At 35.5% G+C, this 10,000-nt stretch overlaps 1 protein-coding gene across 6 annotated transcripts in view; it reads left to right on the forward strand.

Moving 5' to 3' along the window:
- The window catches only part of LOC111160535 (chromosome unknown C15orf41 homolog), a 236,973-nt gene that overhangs the window by 63,298 nt on the left and 163,675 nt on the right, over nucleotides 1-10,000 (forward strand). The window lies entirely within an intron of this gene.

Genomic DNA, 10,000 nt, shown 5'->3' on the forward strand with positions numbered 1-10,000 from the left:
TTTGTATTTTTAATTTTTTCCTTTTAAAATTAGAAGTGGGGGGAAAAAATCCTATTCCTTTGGGGGTGGAGAGTACTGTGTATGTACCATTACTTTCACTAGATCAATGCTCAGTTTTAAATTGTTTTTCTTTCTATAAAAAGGTGTAACTAACAACATGGGGCACATAAAATGTGATTTCAGTAATATATACTTTAATAATAACTACTTTTAAGGAGCACTGTTGGGTTTTTGTGGGATAATTTTTAGAGTGTGTTATGTACATTCTGCCCAGTGTCTCAGTAGTTAGAAAGAATCCTAAATGGCACTTTGAGAACAGTTTTGTTGTACTCACTTTTCTGTTGCCCCTGGTTAAATAATGTTTTACAGTCCTTTAGAATACTTTTGTGTCGCACTGTTGCTTACCTTTACAACAAAACTAACATACTGATAGCATAGGTGTAGAGACCGAGTTTCAGAGAAGGTAAGTGACTTGGCCATGGTCCTAATTGTTACTACATAAAGCTGGCCCCAGAGCCCAGATTCCAAATTAAATCTGTTCAATTGAACTGTGTCACCGTTCTTCCTCCCAAATTAAACAGTATAGGGAAGTTTACTCACATTGCACCATTTTCTTTTCCTCCCGAAATCCAAATAGGGTATGAAGTTGTTCTGAGGGAGAATAGGTAACATTTTCATGGTTTTCTGTGGCCTCAGAGTAACCCAGTGAGGTAGGTGAGGCATAAAAGGCCAGTTCACAGGTTAGGAAACAGACTGTAAGAAATTATAAATGCCAAGTGGTGGTGAAGGGCGTAGAGGTGAATGGCGGTGCTCGAATTCAAGTCCTCTGGTTGTTCATCAAGCTTCTTCTACTACGTTGTAGTGAGTACAGTACCAGTTAGATTAATTGTTGGGAAAATGCTGTCAGAATAGGACTGCAGGTTTTTATGTCATGTTACAGACCTGGGCAAAAACAGGAGATGAGAAGAAGAGCGCTTTACTATCATGCCGTCAGTTCTAGTGATTGAATCCTACCCCACTCAGCAGTCTTTCTTCTTATCGTAGGATATTACCAACAGCATTTTAATTAATAATGAGTAACAGGTAAATTACATTTGGGTCTATTTTCTTAAAAGTGAAAGCCCTTACATTTTGAACAAAGTATCAAAATGCATTTTTTCCCATTTTTGTCATGTTTTCTAATTGCACCAATGAAGAGTGTAATTGACCAGTGACAGGCTGGGCTGTTAAGGAAGCCTGAATTTTAAATCCATGTTTTAAAATCTACCCCTGGGATCTCACCTTCTCATCTTAACTTTTATAAGAAGGCTAAAGACCTTACCTTTGTTGTTGTTGTTGTTGTTGTATTGTGCTCCCCAATGTTAGCACATATTCTACTCCCCAATTAGTCTCGAATATGAAACATGTGAGTGAATGAATGATAAATGAGTGTCCCAGTTCTTAGTGACATGCTATTGGATATGATTAGACTTAGAGTAGTCCCTTACTAACAATTCTGGAACATTGATTCCTTTGGAATTCATGTGTTCTATTCTTCTGCAGTTCATCAAGACCTATGTGAGTGTTGTCTGTATCCTGAGCACCAAGTACTGTGGTAGTTGGGAAAAGGAATAAAATTCACAACTTTTCCATCAGAGAACTCATAACTTAGTGGGATGTGTGAGGCACATACATAATAATTATCTTTCCGTATGTGCTTTTAGAGGTCATACAGACTGGAAGGAGTCAGTACCTTTTGGTTTATAGAATTAGTGGAAGTTTCATGGGCTGGAGGCGTATGGCTGCGGGGAAAGGCCATTTAAGACAGAGAACTGTGTGAACCAAGGATGGAAATGAAAAAGTGTAAGATCTGCTTAAGGACAGTCCAGAGTTGCCAACTAAAAAGCTCATATATAGATTCATGGAAGGAATTAAAGTTGGCCAGATTCAGTTAGGATTAGATAATAAAGATACTGAATTCCAGGTGTGGCTATTTGTATTGAATTAGCAGGCAGTGGGAAACTATCGATGGTTCTAAATGGCAGAATGACATGATCAGAGCTTTTTTTTTTTTTTAATGGTAGTGCTTTTCAATAAGACAGATGCAAAGGATATCATTTACCTAGCAGTAATCAGAATTCTCCATAATTCCTAGCACTTTTCTGTAATTCCCCTCACTCTTCCACTCAAGAAAGAGTATTGGAAAACAATTGAATAGTAATACTAAATATCCAAGTCAACTTTCATTTATTTAAAAAAAAAGCACTTTTCAGGGGCACCTGGGTGGCTAAATTGGTTAAATGACTGCCTTCAGCTCACGTCATCATCCTGGAGTCCCAGGATCAAGTCCCACATCGGGCTCCCTGCTCAGTTGGGAGCCTGCTTCTCCCTCTGACCTTGCCCCTCTCATGTTCTCTCTCTCTCTCATTCTCTCTCTCTCAAATAAATAAATAAATGAATAAATTTTATAAACTTAAAAAAATCACTTTTAGATTTATTTAGTGGTAGTTAGAAGTAATTTATGATACGCTCTATAATGAATTGAGACACAGAACTATGTGTTGCAATGGCAGTTAAAAATCAAGGTTGAAGAAAACATGGCAACACTATAAAGAATGGATCGAAGTGAACTGGATGTAGTGAGAGAGAAAAATTAATAAGCTATTAATTATTTTTAGAAAGTTTAAAACAGGTCTGAACTAGGGTTTGCATTGGAAGTAAAAGAGGAGATATAGTCTATAGGCATGGCAACGTACTGGACACTGTTGATGAGTAAGTGAAAGAAATAAGGGTTGCTTTGAATTGGGAAAGGTAAAAAAATTTAATTCACTTTGGGCTACTTAAATGCAGGTACCAGAACATATCTTACAGAATGCTTCTGTGAAGCTGGAAATTTAGGGCTCTTTCTCAAGAACATAGTGTAAATTTGCATCATCTGTAAATGCAATGTTTTTTTTTTTTTTCCAAGATACTTTGAATAGGAGGTGGCAGTCCCCACTCTGTATGTGACTCCTTATTTGATTCATAAGTATTCAACTTACTACTTGATCCTTAAAATAATTAACGATTGACTATCCATTTGTGTGGCACCTTAAATTTTTCTGTTCCCTAAATGGTGGTAAAATGAATATAAGGAATTAATTCATATTCTAGAAATAAATGCCTCATTGAGAAAAGTGAATGCATGGAGCTTCTCTAACTTAGAATAGAGGGGACTGCTTCCTCCTCTTTGCAAACCTCTTGTTTATTGATTATACATTTATTTAATGGGAAGTATAATTTCTTTACATATTGCAGTATGTTCTTTTCAGCCTCTTATATAATTTCAAACATTTTTTTAAAGTCTTAATTAAAAGACTTTTCAAGCTTCAACACCATATGATGTTTTCCATTTCTTGAAAACTCTACTGTATTCTATTCTATACTTTGAAGCTTATTGTGGACGGTTCAGGTAAAATTACAGGGGTAGGAATTTGAGCTTATTTTGGACCCTCAGTGTTTGTTGATAAGAATTGTATCAGTGGGTAGGCATTTTCATCCGTCTACTTCTAGACTTGTTTTTTGCAACTGATAGAATGAGAAAAATGACTTATTTTCACTAGTTTGAAAAAGGAGTATAGGAGCATATTCATTGCATGATAAATATTAATGATAACAATTACACTGAAAGCTTTTGTCATTCAAGAAGCTCAGAATTGGAAATTAGATTCCAACTATGCTTTATATACAATGTAGTCAGGGGCATTTAATGAGCTCAATGTTGTCCATGATTGTGGGTATAAGCAGAGGATGGTTACTTGAAATTAAAAATAATCTACCTTGACTGTTAATGTTGATATAATACTGAAGTTCTTCCTCCCTTTATATTTTTCTCAACAGCTTGTAAGGAAAACTTTAAAGTACAAAAAGCAAACTTAATCAGTGAACAAGCTGTTAGGGGAAGGTAGGGATGATGGTGAGAGGGTAGTTGGGTTAGGACAAAAGGGATTACAGAGTTGCCTCACGATCTAAAAGATAAGAGTAATCAAGGACTGGTGACACGTTGTTGCTTGATTTGGACAGAAATAATTCCCACCACCCTCACTGGGACTTCGGGAAGAGTCAAGAAGTAAAAATTGGTTCATATAGCCTTGAAGACATTATGCTAAGTGAAAAAAGTCAGACACTAAAGGAAAATATTGTATGATTCCATTTACATGAGGTGCTTCAAGTAGGCAAATTCATTGCAACACAAGGTAAAATGGTGGTTGCCAGGCCCAGAAGGAGTAGGGGTTGGGGAGTTACTATTTAATGGGTATGAATGTCAGCTCAGGAATATAAAAAAGTTCTGGAAACAGATGGCAGTGATGGTAGCACAACCACATGTGTGTACTTATTGTTACTGAACGGTACACTTAAAAATGGTTAAAATGATAAATTTTATGTTATGTATATTTTACCAGAATAAAAAAAAAAACTTTAAAAAAGTGGTTCATACGTGTATGGTGCTTATAATAGGTAAAATTTTCTGGTATAGTCCTGACTTCATGTAATTTTTTTTTCTTTTTAGGAAAAATGAATTTACAATAAAGTGAAATCTTCTTAGAACTTAAAAAAAATGCTTTTATTTACAAAGATCGAAAAATAAGAAAAAACTCTTTGTTGGTCAATATTTCTTATTTTCTAACTTGATATGAGATACTGATTATTGACATTTCTGGTCATTTCAGAATATTTATTGCAGAACCACGTTGATTTGTTTTTCGTCTTTAGAAACACAGTCACTTACTAGAAACATCTTTTGTGTATCTTGAGAGAAGTAGTTAATTTGGATGCCAAATTATATTATATAGTTGCCCCTTTTAATTAAGGGGCTGCTTCTTACTCTAGATTCTTTTTTTTTTTGAATCAGGTAAATTGACTAGGGGTAACAGAATTTTTGTCTGAGTCTAGTGAAGACACTAAATCATTTTCTGAAGGAATTATATTTATAATTATGGAAATTACAGAATGGAAATCAAGAGATATTTTCCTCCCCAAATGATGAGATGCACCAAACTGAGAAATTACCATGGCTTATATTTTTCTGGGGGGTTAATAGCTTAGTTGAATTGCCGCTAAGCCTAGCATCTCTGTGGTTGCTCCCCTCTGCTGTCTACTCTCTGACACCATCCCTGCCATTGCTTGTCCCTTCCCCCCCCCACAGATAGACACACCTAACAGGAGACTGCAATTTTGTCAGAACCATGTTTCTGAGTGTTGTGCCTCTTGTGTAGATCTGTGCTGAATCCTGAGCTGCGATTTCCCACTTAGTATTAAGCCTTGGCATCCAGTTTTGGCCTCAGTCTTTGGAGTTCCTTTCAGCCTAATTCCTTGTTTCTGCAGAGAACTTCTGAACTTAAAATTTGCCTTTCTTCTAGAGTTGGAAGACCTCATACTTCCACATTCCATGAGTAGAGCTCATTTCTTGCCTCTCATTGTCTGTCACTCTATCCACTGGTTTAGATTACCTTTCAGTTTTGCTCCTTATCTCTTTGTTAAGTTTTTAGCTGCTTAAGGCAATTCAAGAAAGCAATAATGATAGCTGGTATTTATATAGCGCATGCTATATGCCAAGTACTTTCTAAGAGCTCTACCACTTGGACATTTAATCCTCAGAACAGCCCTATGAGAGTAGTAGTAGTAGTAGTAGTAGTAGTAGTATCTCCATTTTCAGATTAGGAAGCCAAGGAACAAAGATTTTAGGAGACTTGCCCCAGGTCAAACAAGAGGATATCAGAACCTATTCTCTTAATGATTACATTAAACTTCCTCTCTTTGAAAAAAATTATTTTGTCACCACCCAATTCTGTGTCCTGAACCTTGTGTGGGTAAATCATTTTCCTGAGCCAGAAAGTTTATAAATCAACACTGCAGTTCACCAATGGTATTGCTTGGTTACAAACTCCTCAAATTTCCCAGTTTATCCAAAAAAGAGTCTTATTTTTTTGTAGCTCTCAAAGAGACTTTTAAGTGCTTATGTAATTCATTTACTTTTGTCATATAGCACTATATGTCTTTATAAAAAGGAGTCTTAACATATAAGTGCTTAACCTTTACTTCTTAATGATGAGCTTTTAAATTGTTATTGTGCTGACATAATTAGGTGTAACGCCTAAAATGCTTTGTGTGTATAGCTATAAAAAGAAAGTAATGTGATCTAGGACTGACAGTAAAGCTGTATCTAGGAAAAAATCCTATGGAAGGTTGAAATTGAATGTGGTAACTGCAATTATCTAAAAGGAAGTCTATTACCTTATGATAAAACTGTCAAAATAATGATTGGGTACTCCCACAAATTGTACAGAGAATCAATAAAACCAATATTACGTCACGGTTTGAGAATTTAGGAATTCCACTTTCTCCTAATTCATGAGAGAATGCTAATATATTTAAGAATGAGATAATTGTAAGGGTTTTTTTCCTGCTTCATTTTATAAGTAACTCTTTGCTTGAAAAGCTTGATAAACAACATTCTTGGCAGATATGAATAGTATTTATTCATTAACCAGATAAAAATATACAGACAACATGAGCTACTTTCTTTTGCCTTGCAAGGACATAAAATGCAGCATTTTGTATAGATCTTCTTTGTTGATGGCGAATAACTTCTGTTTCATCGAGGGCCCATGCTTTGACCATTTGGATCCTGGTTGGTCGATCTATGATGTCATTGTATACAAACAAGCTTTTGTATTTTAATGAGGATTACCAAATTATTCTTGCTAAAACTAAATTGTGTATGTAGGTAAATGATTTGTCTTCTTCACTAGGCCACCTAACGTCCAGCTTCTCATTTTCGTCTTTTGATCTAGGAAGGCAGTTTATATAATAATAGAGGAATAATTTGTGGCTTTTTCTCTTGGTTCATCCCTTGGTCTCATATCTCTATGTATTAGTTGACTTGAATTATAAATTTTGTTGATAATATACCTGCCATTTATTTACAACTCTAGGATTGAGAGGATATTAAGGAATTTTGTAGATAACACATGAAACACGTGGATAGAACCTTATTGTTTAAAAAAGTTTTGATAAGTTTTCTTTGACCCATACAATAACCCTTCGACATAGATAGGGCAGATGTTATTTTGTGGTTATATAAATGATAAACAGAAGCTCAGGATAAATGACCAGCCTTGCCGTACACTTAGAAAGGGCAAGAACTGGGGCTTGATCTCGGACCACCTACACCTACTTGTTCTTCTGCTCACCCTCTTTATGCATCTGAACGCACAAAAGAAAAAACAAAAGCAATGAGGAGGGAAGGGACCTAAATCTTCGAATTTCAGAGTCACCTTCGTTCCATTATTTAATGATTGTGAGCTAACAGGATTGCTTAGATATTGCCCCCCAGTGCTTAGCTTCTTTTAATGTGAGAAGGCTTGATCTTCCTACTGCTTAAATCTCATGTGTTAAAATCTATGTGCATTTCCTCTGGCAGAGTTGGAATCCCAGTTTGATCTCTTATTATCACTTCGGGTAGCTTCTCTGGCAGCCATAGTTTGCTCATCTTCAAAATCAGATAACATCCACCTTTTCTGTTTTACAGACTAAAGATGATTCTGTAAAGCACCTGACATGGTACGTGGCACATAGTAGGCACTCTAGATGATAGGAACTTTTCAGCAATAGGCAGCAATACTCTGATAGTTCTGCAAACATAAGTCTTCTTTCAATACTCTTGAAATTTGAATTCTGTGGTAATCTCAGAGATTCTGAAACCTCTTGGAATTCTATTTATGATGCTCTATGTGGAGAGAAATTAATTTTGGTCTTCTTGAAGCACCATAGAATGGAAGGATGAACTCAATTTCTTGAATTCTTTTACTACTTTATTTGTTTTAACTTAATGTGTTTTTTCTTGTAGTAAAAACAACAGCATGTTTGGCCTACCTGTATATATGTACTGTGGAAATTTACAACCCTTTTTTCCCTCTACATAACTAGGTCTTACACTTCAGGAATTCTTTAGCCAACACTTTGTCAAAAGCAACAGGAGTTTTTTGTTTTATTTTGCTGTTGTTTTTAATTGCAATGGAAGGGTTAATTTTTTTTTTAAGATTATTTATTATTTATTTGACAGACAGAAATCACAAGTAGGCAGAGAGGCAGGCGTGGGGGGGGCGGAACAGGCTCCCTGCTGAGCAGAGATCTCAGTGTGGGGCTCTATCCCAGGACCCTGGGATCATGACCTGAGCCTGAGGCAGAGGCTCTAACCCACTGAGCCATCCAGGTGCCCCAAGAAGGGTTAAATTTTTTGTGAGCTCATATCTAGGGGCAATTTCACTAAAAAGCTATAACATTTTTTTAGTAAAATTTTTATTGATTTTTTTAGATTTGTAATTTTTATATAATGATATATAATATATAAATATAATAATATATAATATATTATGTGTAATATATAATATAAATAAGTAATAATATATAATAATACAATATATAAATTTTTTAGACTTATAGCAAAGTTGCCAAGATAGTAGAGTCTTTCCCCTACCTGTCACTCTGTTTTAATTATCACTAATGTTAAAATTATACATCACTGTGTACATTGGTTACTAGTAGGAAACCCACGTCAGTACATTACTATTAACCAGACTCCAGGTTTTATTTGAATTGCACCACTTTTTTCATTGATAACCTTTGGCTGGTGCAGGATCTAGTTCGGGACCCTCATGGTATTTCATTTTGTTTCCTACATCCCATCTGTTGTGTGATAGTTACTCAGTCTTTTCCTGTTTCTGATGACCATGATGAGTTTGAGGAATATCAATTAGGTATTCTGTGTAATGCTTCTCAGTTTTGATTTGTCTGACATTTTCCTCATGATTAGGTTGGGATTTTAGAATTTGGAAAAGAATAGCACAGAGGGGAAGTCTCCTTATCATCCTATCCTATCAAGGAGTACAGGATAGCAATACAACTTATCCCTGGTTATGTTAACCTCAATCTCTTGGTTAAGGTAATGTCTGCCAGATTGCTCTACTATTAAGTTACTGTTTTCCCCTTTCCAAACTGTTCTTTGAATGAAAGTCACTAAATTTAGCCTGCACTCAAGCGAAGAGGAAGATTTAACTCCACCTCCTGGAGAGATAGGATCATGTAGATATATTATTTGGAATTCTTCTGTAAGGAAGTTTTGGCTCCTGTATTTATTTATTTATTTAGTCACTTACTTATAGATGCATATATGACTTGTGATATTTATTTTGTACTTTGGGTTATAATCTCACTGGTCAACTTTTATTTAGATTTAGGAATTAAATGTGTGCCACACATTCTAATCTTTTAACCACTCCCCCCCACCGTGTTACCCATAATCTGAGCAGACACATATCCTTGCCTGTTATTGAATTGAATTATTTTACATCAGTCCCAGGTAAAGCCCTTTTTACAAACCAACTGATAAATTCTCTTTGGTTACATACTCTTCTTTATAAAAAGAGGCCTGTCAATGCTATAGTAAGTGTCAAAGATTAATTTTTTTAATCTGGTCTAAATTCTCATAAATCTGTTATATTTATTAACAAACATTTTTATTTTGTTTTGTTTTTGCAAATCAACTAGTTTTGATTATTAAGGACCATACTTTCAGAAATGAAGAAATCAAAGTAAAGATGAATTCCTCTAAACCCTGGGCCTGATTTTGGTTCTTTTCCAAACTCAGTCACACTCTTCCATTCCAGGAATTATCAAAAATGGTGGCCAATCAGTAAATACCTTTGTCTACCAGGCATGGGGTGGGCAGAACATACTCTGGCTTGTTTATTAGGCTTATTTTTTAAATTATTTCTTGTTTCAGTCTGGGTTTTCCTGCATTTCCATTTCAGCTCTTCCTGTTGAGTTTTCAACCTATTGATAAACATTTGGTGAAGAAAAGTCTGACTTAAGAACATTCCTTTCATTGATATTTTATAGATTTGGTTGCTTCTATTTAGATTCCCGGCAGCAGGGGAGAGCTTATGGTCTCTGGGGGTGAGGAAAGTAGGCTGCACCGTTC

The sequence above is a fragment of the Enhydra lutris genome, unplaced genomic scaffold, assembly GCF_002288905.1.
Source record: "Enhydra lutris kenyoni isolate GAN:26980312 unplaced genomic scaffold, ASM228890v2 scaffoldscaffold4, whole genome shotgun sequence".
NCBI lineage: Eukaryota > Metazoa > Chordata > Mammalia > Carnivora > Mustelidae > Enhydra > Enhydra lutris.